The sequence below is a fragment of the Melanotaenia boesemani genome, chromosome 5 (genome assembly GCF_017639745.1).
Source record: "Melanotaenia boesemani isolate fMelBoe1 chromosome 5, fMelBoe1.pri, whole genome shotgun sequence".
Lineage (NCBI taxonomy): Eukaryota > Metazoa > Chordata > Actinopteri > Atheriniformes > Melanotaeniidae > Melanotaenia > Melanotaenia boesemani.
This window is the reverse complement of record NC_055686.1, coordinates 3,362,767-3,379,173: the sequence shown is the minus strand read 5'-3', so window position 1 is coordinate 3,379,173 and position 16,407 is coordinate 3,362,767. Positions and strand designations below refer to the sequence as shown.

Here is a 16,407-nt window from a genome sequence, read left to right as displayed (position 1 = left end):
GAAAAAAAAAAAAGGGAGAAAAGGACAGGATTAAAATGTGGAAATAACAGTTGTCTATGCTGCCCAGAACATATCACAAAAAAAAACACTAACATAAACTACCACAGTACTACATGATACCGAAAGAAAGATAGAATGATGATAAAATAAAAAATTACAATAGTCATCAAACGTACCTGCAGATGAACGTACCAACACACAAACATCAGCTACATCTAGTGAGAAGCGGATGGAGAGACGAGCACGTTTGTGAGCATGCACGTGTTAATATGCATGTGTGGCCATGCAACAGGGAGGAAATGTGTACCCGCAAGGGGGCCGCGATCACGCCGCACCCCGAGGCATCAGCGGGGGACGGGGGGAGCCCGAGGCCCCAAAGGCCAAGCAGATCCACAGAGTACCAAGCCCGGGACAGCCAAAGCAGACAGAGCAGCGGCCCACCCGGTCCAGAGCAGAGGGGTCCCCAGACCGGAACCCCCGGCACGACGGGGCAGGGGCACCGGGCAGCCCAGGGCGATGGCGAGCAGGCCCAACGGGCGCCAGGTGCTGCGGTGCGGGCCACACGGAGGGCCCAAGGGCCCCAGACCCAACCCTCTCCACATACACACACCCACATAACCACATACATTCTCCCTGGGGTCTCACCAGCCCCCCGATGCGGCACCCAGGGCAGCCCCCAGGGCAGATGGCGCCCAGCAGCACCCCACACAGGACTCCAGGCAGGCACCGAACCTCCACCCCCCGCAGCCCCGAGCGCATCCCGGGACACGAGGGCGTAGGAAGACCCCGGCCCCCTTGCCCCCCAGCCTGAGTTGTGTGTGCATGAGTATGGGCTATTTATAATGCAATTAAAAACTGGAAGGAGCCATGAGATGCCAGGCCAGGCAGCAGGACCCCCTCAGAACTCCCTCAGTGTGTGTGAGTGTGTGTTATGTGTGTAGTGCAGTACTGTTAAATGTGGTAGTGTCTAACATGTAAATAAAATCGGGGGGAGAGAGGTCACAAAGGGAGGGGATGGAGGAAGGGCCACCTCGGTGGCTCCTTTCCGCCGACCCACAGCCAATGTGCCCACCCCCCCGAGGCCCTAAATGTATATTGATGTCTAGGTTGTGATTAAAATCTAGTGGGGCGGGCAGTCACAGGGGTCCACCGGGGGATCCCGCAATGGGGACCCCCCAGCCAAACCCACCGCCTCCACCCGCCCCACAGTGCCCCATGTGTAGTGTGTGTGATGTGGGGTGGCGGGGGAGGAGAGGGGCTCGGGGAGGGGCACAACTGGGAGAGAGATCCCCGTCCCAGCCGGGCCCGAGGAGGGGCACAACTGGGAGAGAGATCCCTGTCCCAGACAGCCAACTCCCCAGCTGGCAGCTGTAGGCGCCCCCGCCCCCCCAAGACCACCCGAGGGAAGAGGGGCAAAGGCCCGGCCCCGCCAAGAGCCCAGCGCACGAGCGCCCCGGACGCCCACCCACCCCCGGCAGCCCACGCCACCACACCAGGGGACCAGAGAGCCCCAGGCCGCACACACGCATCCTGGTCGGGTCCAAGGCACAGCGCCCCCATTCTCCCCGAAGGAGCCCCCGGCAGGAGGGGAGAGAGCGAGAAGGAGAGCAGACTCCATCCCCACTGCCCACCAGGACTCCCGCCGCCCCCCCTCCCCCTCCCTTAGACCCAACGGACACATTGTAATCCCAAGGGTACCTGCCCGGCATCGGATCAGCCCGACCCCGATGGCATGCCCAGGGCGACCAAGCCCTGGGCATGCCATCGGCCCAGGAAGGGCCCACCGAGCTGGAGGGAGGCAGCCCCCAGACCCCGGGGCAACCGCCTCCCGCCCGGCCCCCACCCCAGCAACCCGGCCGCCCAGCCCCAGGCCAGCCCCCCAACCGCCCCGGACCCCCAGTCACCCCCCAGCCCGCCCCCAGTGAGCACCAGCCCCCAGGCCCCAAGGCCCCGGAGCCAGTCAGCCACACCGTCCCCTACTCAATGGCCCCCCGACCACCGACCCAGAGAAACGGCAAGGGCCGGTGGACCCCCAAGGCCCCCCAGCCAGCCCCACCCCTGACCCCCACAGAACGACTAGACCCCAGCACCCCTTCCCACTACGTGATGTGACTAATCAGCGGGGTCCAGGAAGACTGAGAGTTAACTGACTGGTGTTTAGTGGATGCCGATACAGACTCTAGACTGATGTGATCCAACAGGAGATTTCTGTACTGGTTAATATTTAGATTGTTTTTAGACTTCCAGTTCACTAGAATAGTTTTCTTTGCGATACATAAGGCCGTGAGGACCATATGTGCTTTGTTAGTGTCTATATTAATGTCACTTAGGTCACCCAGTAAACAAAGTTTTGGACATGCAGGAATGTTACATCTAACCCATGTTGATAAATCCTCACAGACCTTATTCCAGAACTTCTGGACAGGTGCACAAAGCCATAAAGCGTGTAAGTAATCATCTGCTGTGTTACCTGTGCACTGTGTGCAGATATCAGAGTGATTAAGACCCATCTTGAACATCCTTTGTCCTGTATAATGCGTTCTATGGAGGACTTTGTATTGTATGAGTTGTAAATTTGGGCTGTCTGTCATATTAAAGGCATTAAGACATATTTGTAACCAAAATGGTTGACTAGGATTGATGGATAAATCTATCTCCCATTTTGAAGTAGGTAGGGAATTTGAGTCATCTATTTTTAACATTAATTTGTATATTTTTGAAAGTAATTTGGGGGTACAGAGGTCCATAAAATCTGCTACTATTGGAGGAAGTTCCAGATTTGTTCGGTGTATATTACGGTTTTGAGCTGTTGATATTCTAAGAATCTGTTGCTGTTAATCCCATATTGTGATGAGAGTGTATTAAAAGATAACATGTTTCTATTATGGATAATATGTTCAAAGTATTTAATTCCTTGGTTAATCCATTGGTTAAAGTTTAGCATATTTTTGTTTAGTAGAATATCAGGATTGTTCCAGATGGGTGTGAGTTTACATGGTATTATTGAGGAGTTGGTTTTATTGAGAAATTCCCACCAGGCTGTCAGAGAAGTGCTGATGTTGACACTTTTAAAGCACTTTTGCTTTTTTATACTTAAGCTGAAAAAAGGAAGATCAGAAATTTCCAAATTGTCACAAAATGTTTGTTCTATGTCTATCCACAGGTCATCTAGTGGACTAGGTTTAAGCCATTTTAGGACATATTGCAATCTATTAGCTAGGAAGTAATGTTGAAAGTTAGGCAAGTCTAATCCTCCTCTATCTTTCGGCTTCTGTAAAGTTTTTAAACTGACCCGGGGTGGTTTATTTTTCCAGAGAAATCGGGAGATGTGTGATTCTAGCGATTTAAACCAGGTAGAGGGGGGTTTCATAGGAATCATAGAAAACAAATAGTTGATTTTGGGTAGAACCATCATTTTTATGGTGGCGACTCTCCCCATGAGTGAAATGGGTAGAGATTTCCAGCGAGCAAGATCATCTTCTATAGTCTTAAGAAGGTGAGTGTGATTAAGTTTTGTTAGTTCTGAGAGCCTGGAGGGAATATTTACACCCAGGTATCTAATGTTACCTGATTTTAAGGTGATGCTGGGTAGATTTTGAAAGCTACAGTTGATGGGTAGAACTGTACTCTTAGACCAGTAACGGAGTAGCCCGGCAGTGATGAGAATTTATTAATTAGTGAGATTGTTTCAGATAGAGAGGTTTGTGAGTTCTGGAGGAATAGTAAAACGTCATCAGCATAAAGACTTATTTTATGAAATATATTTTTGGACTGAATGCCTTTAATAGCTTTATTTTGTCTAATTGCAGCGGCTAGCGGTTCAATAAATATAGCAAAAAGTGAGGGAGATAGTGGACAACCTTGTCTGGTACCCCTTTGTAGATTAAAACTTGGAGAGGTCTGGTCGTTTGTTCTAACACTCGCATTAGGAGAACTGTATAAGATTTTAATCCAGTTAGTGAAAGATGGGCCAAAGCCGAATCTGTTTAGAGTAACTAGTAATTATTTCCAGTTAACACGATCAAAAGCTTTCTCTGCATCTAAAGAAACTATTATTGTTTCCAGGTTATTGATAGTAGAATAATTTATTATATTAATTAGTCTCCGCATGTTAACAGTGGAATATCTGCCCTTTATAAAGCCTGTTTGATCAGGGTGTATAATGAGAGGAGTTACTTTCTCTAACCTTCCAGCTAATGCTTTGCAAATTATTTTAAGGTCTGCATTTATCAGTGATATGGGTCTGTAGCTAGATGGTATTGTGGGGTCTTTACCTGGTTTTAATAGTACAGTAATGGTGGCAGAGTTTATGTTTGGGGGTAAGTAACCATTTTCCTTTATTTGTGTCACCATTTTGAAAAATGTTGGGGCCAGTATTGACCAGAATTCTTTATAGAACTCTGCTGGGAAGCCATCCGGACCTGGGGCTTTTTTACAGGGCATATGTTTAAGGGCTTCATGTAGCTCCTCCACTGTGAGGGGGGAATCTAAGGCCGTGACTTGTTCCTGCTGTAAACCTGGAAGATCTATGTTGTTAAGAAAATGATGGATATCATTGTCTGATGGATCTAAGTGTGATGTATACAGAGTTTTATAGAAATCTCTAAAGATGTTGTTTATTGCATCTGGGTCATGCGTAATATTACCTATTGAATCTTTAACAGCTGATATGGTAGATTTTTCCTTATTTATTTTTAACTGGTTAGCTAAAAATCTTCCGGATTTATTACTGTGTTCAAATGTCTCCAAGCGTAATCTTTGCACCAGAAATCCTGTTCTCTTGTTGATTATTTCATTTAATTCCAGTCTAGCCTTCCTTATTTGTTTCATCGTTGGTTCATCTGGTGAAGCACTGTAGGCGTCCTCTAATGATTTAATTCTTATTTCTAATTCTAATATTTTTGAGTTTTCGTTTTTTTTTTTATGTGACGCAAAAGAGATGATTTTGCCTCGCATTACCGCTTTCCCTGCTTCCCACAGAACACATGCTGAGACTCCTGGTTTGTCATTGTTTTCTAAGTATATAGCCCATTCTTTTGTGAAGTAGCTGATAAAGTTGGGATCTTTAAGCAACGCTGTATTAAATCTCCAGCTTTTAGTTGGTGGTGTGATTCTCGTGTTCCTCAAAGTAAAGGAAACTGGGGCATGGTTGCTGATAGTGATGGGGTGAATCTGGGTCTCTGAAATCTCACTCACCAAAGAGCTGCTAACCAGAAAATAATCTAACCTATGAATGGTGAACTGAGGAAAAGAAGGTGTACTCTCTGATATTAGGGTGATAAGGACGCCATATGTCGCAAAGTCCAAAATCTTCCATATATTGTTTTACAGTGTTTGTGGATTGCCAGTTTCGATGATTTACAGTGTTACTAGACCTATCAGCTGAGCCCAGAACCATGTTAAAATCCCCTCCTGCGATCAGTGTGCTATCTGTGTCTTCAGAAAGTGATGTGAAGAAAGAGTGAAAGAAGGAGGGATCATCAACATTTGGGCCATATAAGTTAGCTAAGCATAACTTCATATTTTGAATAGATAATTTTACTATGATGAATCTCCCTTCTGGATCTGTGATAACGCTGATTTCTGTGAATGTTATTTTTCTATTTATCAAAATGGCTACCCCTCTCTGTCTGGAGTTAAAACAGGCTGAGTAAACATGAGGAAACTGGGTTGTAGAGAGAGCATTCACTGATGTTTTTGTCATATGAATCTCCTGTAAGAACACAATGTCTGCCTGCAGATCATTTAATCTATTAAAGATTTTTAGTCTCTTCTCTCTGGTCCCAGCTCCGTGCACATTCCAAGTGATAAATCTAAGGATGGTCATGCTTGTGGTGAAAAAGTGAGTGTTGGATGCTTCTTGTTAATATAAATGTGTATGTGTGTGTGTGTGTGTGTGTGTGTAAGTGTATGAATATGTATGCGTAATGTTGTGTGCCTGTGTTGAATGTTATTAAATGTACTTGAATTAATAAATGTGAGTGTTGGGTTATATATGCAGGTATTACTAAATGTACTGTGCAGTTTAGCATTAGTGTTATATGGTTCCGTGAGGTGGCAGCTAGAAAAAAAGAAAAACAAAAAAGAGTGCAGAGAGAGAGGAAAAGAAGAATAAAGCGGGAAGAAAACGACAAAAAAGAGGGGGAAGTGGGTGAAAAAAGAAAACGAACCCATGAAATATAAGTCCATTTTGTGAACATTAGAGACTGGCAGTATTTTTGTCTATTGTGAACAAACATTAAACTCTGTGACTTAAGCCCAGTGAGTCTGATTAGCGTTTATAACACCTGTGCAAAGTGTGCATTGTGTGGATACATATCTGAGGTCAGTAGAGCCAGGGAGTGGTGTTATGGTCACGATGTAGCTGTCCATTAACGTAAAGCTTGTCCACCGAGATGACAGCGCGGGCTCCTCCGTCCAGGAATTTCCTGATTTTTATGATTTTTAAACTTCCATAAATCAGAAACTGTAAAAGATATCAACAAAAGCAGTCATTCGGGAATAGCCCCATCCGTTGTGAGTTGTTTAAAGTTTGAATGGTGTTTCTAGCTGAAAGTATGTAAAAGTAGTAGGAGTTGAAAGAGGCGGAAGTTTTTAAATGAGCTGAAACTTTCTCCATTGATTTCAATGGCAAAATATTTTTGTTTAAACTTAAATATTTTAAAAATGATAAAAGTTATAAATACCAAAAGTCATAGCAGGAATGTTCTGAACGAGCTGAACGTTTTGATACCAAATTTTTTTAAATAGCACAACACATTAACAGCATTCACACAATAAAAAGAACGACAACTTTGTCCAACATCCAGTGGCCTGCCGAGGTTTTTTTTCTCTGTTTCACAATAGGCGCATTCAGACAGAGAAGTTCTAAGAACTGTCCTAGTTCTAAGAACTACCTTCTCCAGGGGAACTGTTTCATGTTGCATTCGCACATGAGTTGGGGGCGGTAGCGGGACCGATGTGACACATACGTCGGCGACAGTGGCGTGTGATTTTAGCGCCACATAACAACAAAACAAAACCCGCTAAAAACAAAACAACACGGCAAGCTAATATGGAGAACGAAGAGATCGTAGTGTTCATGCTCTGCTTGATGGAGATGTTACTGATGGACGATACAACCAGGCATCTCACGTCGAGGCTGGAAGGCTCCTGAAAATCAGAAGATGAAGAATCCAGCGGCAGGAGATACGCCGCAGACAAAGGAGACGACGTGTAAATTTAACTTATTAAACATGCGCCGATTGTATACGTGTCTTATGAGTAAACATTTCAGACGGTTTTCTACTGTCTGTGTTGAGCAGATTACAATAACTAAATATTTCAGACGGTTTTCTACTGTCTGTGTTGAGCAGATTACAATAAGTAAATATTTCAGACGGGTTTCTACTGTCTGTGTTAAGCAGATTACAATAAGTAAATATTTCAGACGGTTTTCTACTGTCTGTGTTGAGCAGATTACAATAAGTAAACATTTCAGACGGTTTTCTACTGTCTGTGTTGAGCAGATTACAATAAGTAAATATTTCAGACGGTTTTCTACTGTCTGTGTTGAGCAGATTACAATAAGTAAACATTTCAGATGGTTTTCTACTGTCTGTGTTGAGCAGATTACAATAAGTAAATATTTCAGACGGTTTTCTACTGTCTGTGTTGAGCAGATTACAATAAGTAAACATTTCAGACGGGTTTCTACTGTCTGTGTTGAGCAGATTACAATAAGTAAATATTTCAGACGGCGGGTTTATTGTAACTCATGTTCTGCGTTACAGACTTTGCTGCAGCTCATTGAACTCCTCACCGTCCGGCTGGTCCGGAGCAAAGCTGATAACTAGTGGGAAAAGGTTGTTCTCAATTTTACCGATGAGCAGTGGATAGAGCATTTCTGTATGTCCAGGGAGACATTTCAATACATCTGTGGCCGCCTGAAGCTGCACTGGAGAGGATGGACACAACCATCTGCTGCAGATACTGAAGGAGATGGAGAACAGCCTGGATGTTTTACCTCCTGCCTTCCAGCTAATCACAACACACCTCTTCATAATAAGCATCATGTTCTGGAAGTTCGACAGACAGAACATCCATGTATACATGATGTACACATTTAAAGAGAAAATGTTCCATAGAAAATGCATCATTTCATTTTTTTTACATCTTTTTTTGGTGTGTGTGTGTGTTATGTGCAAAATAAAGATCTCATCATCTGCTTTAAGCTTTGTGTGTTTTATGGAATCATCAGTAGAAGGTGGAGGAGAAATCTGTCACTGAAGGGTTGGTTGTGACTGAGTTATGGTTTAGAATTATGAGGACATAGTCACACAGATTTAACGTATATGAAGGTAAAAATATAAAAAGGGTGGTGAAATGTTTACAGGTGTGTAATTTGTGTCAGATCTTGGTTAAACATGATAAACTTCGTTCTGTGATATGGAGCATATTATAAAGTTGATAAACTAACGTAATTTACATCCAGGGATAAGACTTAAAATGTAGCGGCCAAAGATGGATTATTTAATATTTCATAGCTGTGATAAGTTAATAACTACTCAATATTTTTATTAGCTAATATTTTATAGATGTGATAAGTTAATAACTACTCAATATTTTCATTAGCTAATATTTTATAGATGTGATAAGTTAATAATTCCTCGATATTTTTATTAGCTAATATTTTATAGATGTGATAAGTTAATAACTACTCAATATTTTCATTAGCTAATATTTTATAGATGTGATAAGTTAATAACTACTCGATATTTTTATTAGCTAATATTCTATAGATGTGGCCAAAGCACATCTAACAGACACAAACTGAAAACTTCAGACTCTTTACAAAGTCATTTTTTTTTTTATAGTGAATACAGCAGAGTAAAAATAACTGTTTACATGTGTGTGTATGCTCTGCATATCACACTGGCTTTTCCTGCCGCACGCAGGAGTCATTTGCTGCGGTGTTGCCCGAGTATTCTATTCTACAGTCATTTAGCAGACGCTTTTATCCAAAGCGAATTACATTTGAGAGTAAGAACAACACAAGCATGAATTCAAACAAGATGGGACGTCATAATTAAGTGTCAGACCACTTTTGAGTCCAGTTGGACCTAGGTGCTGTCATGTAGTGCTAGTAGACATGTCGGTGGTACAAGCTGTCCAATTTACTGTTTCTTCGGTTCGTCCCGCTCCGGTTGTCGTGGTCTTTAATTTATTTGTAGTCTTGTGTGAGTTTTCTACGTGCGCTGCTTCACGTTATCCAGCGTTCTCTGACTGAGAGCTGATCGTCAGGAATATTTTTATATTTTGCTGCGAACCTTCAAAACCTCTCTGAAAATCCTCTGTGGCGTAGACGGTCAGAAGAGCTTCGACCTCCTCGTCGGTCCATTTATCGCTTGCTCTGTTGTTGTTTTTGTCCGTATGTACAACCGTGTTTTTTAAATGTGGCGGGGACACAAAATGCTGAAATCTGGCAAGGGGCGTAGCTACCAGTCACCAAACACCTACGTCATGAGGGTTCCTATAGAACCCCGAAAAGACCCTGCCTCGGAGCAGGAGCTAAAATGGTTATAGGAACTGAGGGCTTTGGTCTGAACAAAGAGGAGTTTCTGAAGTTTGGGTAGGAATTTTGTCCTTTTGGTGTTCACATCAGTGTGTGTACATAAAATGGTGTAACTGTGTTTGCCTTGATAGAGTTAAAAAAAAAAAAGTTAGGAAGAGGTGGTATACAGCCACGGAGCAGCTCTTCAAGGCTCCAAACATCTTTACTAAAGTTCAGCTTACCCTGAGAGGCAGACAGATGGTTGCTCCAGAGAAACAGAGTCCAGAAGAGAAACAACATTTCCTGCATTGATGATGAGACTGTAATCTACAGGACGCTCCAGGAATAATTACATAAACCTGCTGCTGCTGGAAAACCCAGAACCTGCAGCGTTTCTCCGTCTCTGACTGCTTCTACACAGATCTGTCCGTTAACTCAGCACAGCCTCCACCCCGTCGACTGCAGTCATGTAAGCCCGAGACGTCATGAACGGCTGGAATTCAGCTGCGTAAAAACTCCGTGTATTACGGTACGAGTTTGGTCCTGAAGGAGATTCTAGATTTATATAATAGACACAATTTCACTATTTAAATGTGTTTTATTTATGTTTCTAAAGAATATGACCGAGTAAACAATGAAAAGTTATTTTATAAACTGAACAAAGAGGAGTTCCTGAAGTTTGTGTAGGAATTTAGTTTTTTTGGTGTTCACATCAGTCTGTGTACATAAAATGGTGTAACTGTGTTTGTCTAGATAGAGTTAAAAAAAAAGTTAGGAAGAGGTGGTATACAGCCACGGAGCAATTCTTCAAGGCTCCAAACATCTTTATTAAAGTTCAGCTTACCCTGAGAGGCAGACAGATGGTTGCTCCAGAGAAACAGAGTCCAGAAGAGAAACAACATTTCCTGCATTGATGATGAGACTGTAATCTACAGGACGCACCAGGAATAATTACATAAACCTGCTGCTGCTGGAAAACCCAGAACCTGCAGCGTTCCTCCGTCTCTGACTGCTTCTACACAGATCTGTCCGTTAACTCAGCACAGCCTCCACCCCGTCGACTGCAGTCACGTGAGCCCGAGACGTCATGAACGGCAGGAATTCAGCTGCGTAAAAACTCTGTGTATTACGGTACGAGTGTGGTATGAAGAAGACATGAAGACATGAAGTCCTTGAGTGGAATCATTTCCAACCATTAAATGCTGCTTTGTTAAAGTTAGAGAAATGTAATATTAATACTGTGATGAACATATTTTAATCTGTTTAAACAGGATGAAGGTTTTGTCTTGACCTCTGATAAGTTTGGTGTTAAAGTTAAACATGGAGCAGATGTGTGGAGTTTTGTCCCGAAGGAGATTCTAGATTTATATAATAGACACAATTTCACTATTTAAATGTGTTTTATTTATGTTTCTAAACAATATGACCGAGTAAATCATGAAAAGTTATTTTATAAACTGAACAAAGAGGAGTTTCTGAAGTTTGTGTAGGAATTTTGTCCTTTTGGTGTTCACATCAGTGTGTGTACATAAAATAGGGTAACTGTGTTTGTCTAGATAGAGTTAAAAAAAAAAGTTAGGAAGAGTTGGTATACAGCCACGGAGCAACACTTCAACTTACTCCCACCTCCTCCTCCTGACCTGCTCTGACTCAGATTGTTCTGCAGCATCGTTCTCTGATGGAAACATCAGCAGCATCAACATTCACTTCTAGACTTAAACTAAATTAAATTCAAATTAACTGAACTGGATTCAATTAAAAGAAACTTTATTCATCCCTGAAGGGTAATTTCAGCAGCTCAGTGGAGCAGCATGAAGGAAGATCTAAAGTAAATAAAGAGAAAAATCAGAGAAGAAGAAAGAATTTTTCATAACAGAAGAAATAAAAATAAACAGCAAACATGAAGCTCTTTGTTCTGATCTTCCATCCAATCAGGATGAAGATGAAACACCTCAGAGTCTCTGATTGACCTTCATCACAAAGAATTGGTCCATATCAGAGGTGGAGTTTAAACCTTTTCATGACCAGATGAGCAGGAAAACCACTTCAGCAGATGATGGTTGGTCTGGGCTGACCTTCATCATCTGTGTAGAGGATGAAGAGCAGAGGAGGCAGCACACAGCTCTGGGAGGAGACAGTGAGGTCTGACCAGTCCAGAGAAGATCTTCTTAACCAGGAACACTGTGGTCTGCTGGTTAGAAAGTCCAGACTTACCTGCTGGTCCAGGTGAAACCGGGTCTGGTGGTCAGGATGTGGGTCTGCAGGGCTTTGAATGCTGAGGAGAAACCAGCAAACAGGAGTCTGGTTTCTCCAGATGTTTCTGAACGGTGTCCATGGTAACTGGTCCTGGTCCTGGAGCAGGTCCGTCTGGAGTCTGGAGTTCTAACGCGCCTCATTACGGCTCTGAAGGTTCTAGAAATGTTCCAGAAACACACTGAACAAAGAAACCAGAACACAGTTTTACTGGCTGTTCCAGAGTCCAGGATCCTGGTCCAGGACCATGTGATCCACCTCTCTGCATCAGTCATGTGACCCTCCTTGTGGAGGAGGAGGAGCTTCAGGGTTCTGGAAGCGGTGATGCAGGATCTTCCAGATCCTGGTCAGACTGGATCCAGGTGAAGATCTGGACTAAGAGTCATTCAGACGTCTTTAAACAGCAGATGATGCAGGATGTGGATCCTGATGGGACCAGATCCAGGACCAGAACTAATGAAGTCCTGACGTTCTATCAGAGCTCAGGTTGTTGGTGGAGATGATCAGGAAACTTCATCTCTGATGTGAAACGTTTTCATGCTGCTTCTCTCTGGCTTTACACACCGTCTCTGGAGCTCTGCAGAAAAACACACATCAGTAACACATGATGATGTTTTATGGTAACAGCTGAGAAACCATCTGATTAAACTTTAGTATTCAGTCTTCAGTATTAATGAATTCTTCAATAGCAACACTGATGATGATGATGATGATGATGATGATGATGATGATTAGTTGTATTACTACTGAAGTGAAGCTTTGGTGACATTAATCCCTTCATCCTGTAGAAAATAAAGCTTCCTCAGCAGAAACATCTACTGGGACTCTGATGGTTTCTGTTCTGCAGACGAGGATGAAGAAGACCTTCATCCTGCAGGTTTCACCTCATCATCTTTCTTCATTTCTGCTAAACAAACCAAATATAAATGTTTGTTATTCAGCCAGAAATCAGATAAAGTTGTAGAGAGAACATTTATTTAACTCAGAGAATCAAAGCCGGAAACTTTATTTAAACATGTTTTTGTGGGTTTACAGCAGATTCCAGCAGAGAACAGAGCTTCATGTTTATTTAGTTTATAGAAGCAGCTTTTCTCCTCTACATGGGAGGAGTTCGTTCATCAGCTCCTCAAACCAGCTCAAACTGGTCTGAACATTAAGCTGAAATGGCCTCTTTGTTTTCCTGCTGCAGCTGCTGAGCAGAACTAACTGCTTTATCTTTTTATTTTTCTGCTCTCAACATTTTCTCTGAGTTTTAAGGAGGATTCCTCCTTCATGGAGTCGACTGCAGTAATAACTGCTTCATATTCTCTACGGAGACTCAGGGTGTTGCTCTGCAGATCCTCCTACACCCCAGAACCATTTTATAGAAACACTGTTCAGGCTTCTTCTTGTAATTCACGTGGTCACAGTCTTGTATTACATCAGTTGGTTTTTTTAAACAGACCACATGTTTCAGTGACCCAGTCTGAAAGGGGAGTCTGTCTCCAACCAGCAGCTCCGAGTCTCTGTAGAAACTCTGCTGTGGGGAAATCTCCCTCCTCTCAGTCTGAACCAGATCATTTAGTAGAATCTTGTTTCTGCTGTTAGAAGCAGTAAACTGGAGCTGTGTCACATCTCAGTCTGAACCAGGAAGTAGTTCCTACACAGACCAGATCCTCCTGGGCCTTTATTCTCTGAAGTCTTCTTATTTATTTCTGCATGTAAAGAAACAATAAAACCAGAATAAATGAGTCAAACTGATCATGAAACATGTCCTGACACAATCTGACTGTTTCATCTTTAATCTCTGACACATGGAAAGTCCAGACTGAACCCCTTCCAGTTTTTCTACAACACGTCCCTCCAACGTCTCTGATGGTTTATAGTAGAAGAACTTTAACTGTATCTTTTCTCTCTGAGCTTTAGTGAAGTTTCCACCTTCATGGAGCTCCTAGAGAAATCTGTTCAGCTCTGAACTGTTACTGTTACTGCATGCTCTGTTTAGAGCAGCTGCAGCTGCTGAGTCGTTTCATGGAAACGCCATAAATCACGTGGTCTCTCTTTTACAGCAGTTTTTTTTTAAAGAGATCACTTCTCTCTAACTATGGCAAGCTGTTTTAACATTTATTTAAAGCACACTCCTCTCGTTGTTTCTTTTGGTAGATCTCCACGTTAGATTCTTCTTAGTCAAAATCACGTTCCTACTAGTCAGAATTCTGATTAAAAACATCCTCAATCATATTTTTGCTTGCAGAAACTGAATTTGAAGATATCTACAAAGTTTCTACTAATGTACTAGTAAGAACCAAATTTCAGGTATCCACAAATCTTTACAAATTTTAGTTGGCCATTTTTAACATATTAGCTTGAATGGATTATATTTATCGCTTATCGATTATATTATATCGCTGAGTACTGAATGCGCCGCTAGGTGGCAGCAGCAATTGTAGTAGCTCTGTTTTTGGCTTGTGATTTTTGCGGTGTGGCCGTCTTTTTTGGGACATCGGCTGTCGATCTGTGTCTGTTTGGGTGGATTTTTTCGCGCTGGTCGGAGGCTGTGCTGTACGGGAGATTTTTCTGAATATTTTTCTTTTTCTTTCTTTTTGCAAGACTTGTTATTGTGAGTCTCCATGGCAACGAGACTTGTTTACCATCAGGATCAACTGATAAAACTCTCCAAACTCAAGATTATCAGTGAAACAACACTTCAAATCCCAACGGAGTTGAAAAGAAAGAGAAGAGGATGCAGGGCAGGAGCGAGGCAGAGAGAAAAACGGTGGCGATTCAAACCGTTTCTTCCAACTGTACAACTTCCAATTCTGTACAAGCTGACGAAGATAATGGAAGATCCTTCACACCCTCTACACAACGCCGTGACGAAACAACAGAGTGTGTTCAGTGGGAGGCTTGTTCAAGTCCGATGCAAGACAGAGAGATACAGAAGATCCTTCCTTCCAGCAGCTATCAGGCTGAAGAACAAAGCCCTTAATTAATTAATGTGATTGTTTTACTAAAAATTACTACTACTACAATATTGAATTTCCCTTTGGGATTAATAAAGTATTTTTCATTTCATTTCATTTCATTTCATTCATTCATTTCATTTCAGATATCTTTAATTGAATTCCTCCTAGTCAAAATGAACATTTCAGATATCTAAAATGACTTGTTTACTATGACAAATGACGTCACTTCTCCCATTCATGTGTGTGACAATAAACACTTTGAATCTTGAAATGTGTTATGAGAAATAAAACTTTGGTAACTTTGTGATGTGTCATAAATTTTTATTTAAAAATGTATTTTCTGTCAGGCTTCAGTCTGCTCCTCTTCTGGTACACTACTTCTCCAGCTTTGGAGAGGTTGCACCTGTAAGAAAGTGGTACAGAGCCCACCACCCCGGAGGGAGGAGGACCACCCCCGGGCACCAGAGCCCAGAACCCCCGCCCAGCCCGCCCCAGAATAGCCCGGATGTCCGGCCCAAGACCGACGCCCACCAACCCAGGCCCACCAGTGGCCTCACCCCACGCCACGAGGCGACTCCAACCGCTAGCCCCCACAGCCTCCGACGAGGCCAGTCCCAGAGCCACCCCCACCGCAGAGCAGCCTGGTCCCGCACCACGGGCAACTACAAAGAACCCGCAACCACCAGTCACTCCCGGCCATTTCCCAAACCCCCATAGCAACGAGGTCACAGTCCTCCACCTACACTAAGTGATGGAACTAAGCACAGGGGACCACAGGGAATGAGATTCAGCCGAATAGTTCTTTAAGGAGGCAGACATTGTCTCATTACTGATGTGGTCAACTAAGAGATTCCTAAACTGCTGAATACACAGATTATTTTTGTTTTTCCAGTTCACAAGGATAGTTTTCTTTGCGATGCATAATGCTGTGTGTATCATGTGTGCAGAGTCAATTGCCATATTAATGTCACCCAAGTCACCTAGTAGACATAGTGCGGGGATTGTAGGAATATTACATTTAAACCATGTTGACATGTCCACACATACCTGAAGCCAGAACCTGCGGACAGGTGTGCAGGACCACAAGGCATGGAGATAGTTGTCAGGTGTGTTTTCATTGCAGTGTAGCAGATGTTTGATTGTGACAGACCCATCCTGAACATCCTTTGTCCTGTATAATGAGTTCTATGCAGAATTTTGAATTGTATTAGTTGTATATTTGAATTCTTAGTCATTTTAAAGGTGTTTAAACATATTTGTGACCATTTATCTTTATTAAAGTTACTGGATAAGTCACCCTCCCATTTTGAAGACAGAATGAGTCTTCTAGTTTAGATAATAGTCTATATGTTTTTGATAATAGCTTTGGGGCATTGAGATTCATGAATTCTGCCACCCTAATAGGTAGCTGTAAGTTTAATTGATTAATGGTATATTTTTTACATATAATAGATTTAAGCTGGTGATATTCTAAAAATGTTTTGCTACTGATTCCATATTGTGAAGTGAGAATATTAAATGATAAGAAGTTTCCATTTTCTATTATATGTTCTAACTGTTTTATTCCTTTATTTTTCCATTGAGTAAAACTGATAAGCTTTTAGTTTTGCAGGATGTCAGGGTTGTTCCAGAGGGGTGTAAACTTACATGGAAAAAGTGAGGATTTGGTTATTTTTT

At 42.6% G+C, this 16,407-nt stretch overlaps 1 protein-coding gene and 1 long non-coding RNA gene across 2 annotated transcripts in view; one reads left to right on the top strand and one right to left on the bottom strand.

The window, feature by feature from the left end:
- Positions 1–11,297, bottom strand: part of LOC121640606 — a 32,223-nt gene extending 20,926 nt beyond the window's left edge. Inside the window, exon 1 of the long non-coding RNA XR_006010541.1 lies at positions 11,183–11,297. This is a non-coding gene — a long non-coding RNA (uncharacterized LOC121640606). The remainder of the gene's footprint in view (positions 1–11,182) is intronic.
- LOC121640276 (sialoadhesin-like) overlaps positions 1–16,407 on the top strand; it is a 601,555-nt gene that overhangs the window by 240,579 nt on the left and 344,569 nt on the right. The window lies entirely within an intron of this gene.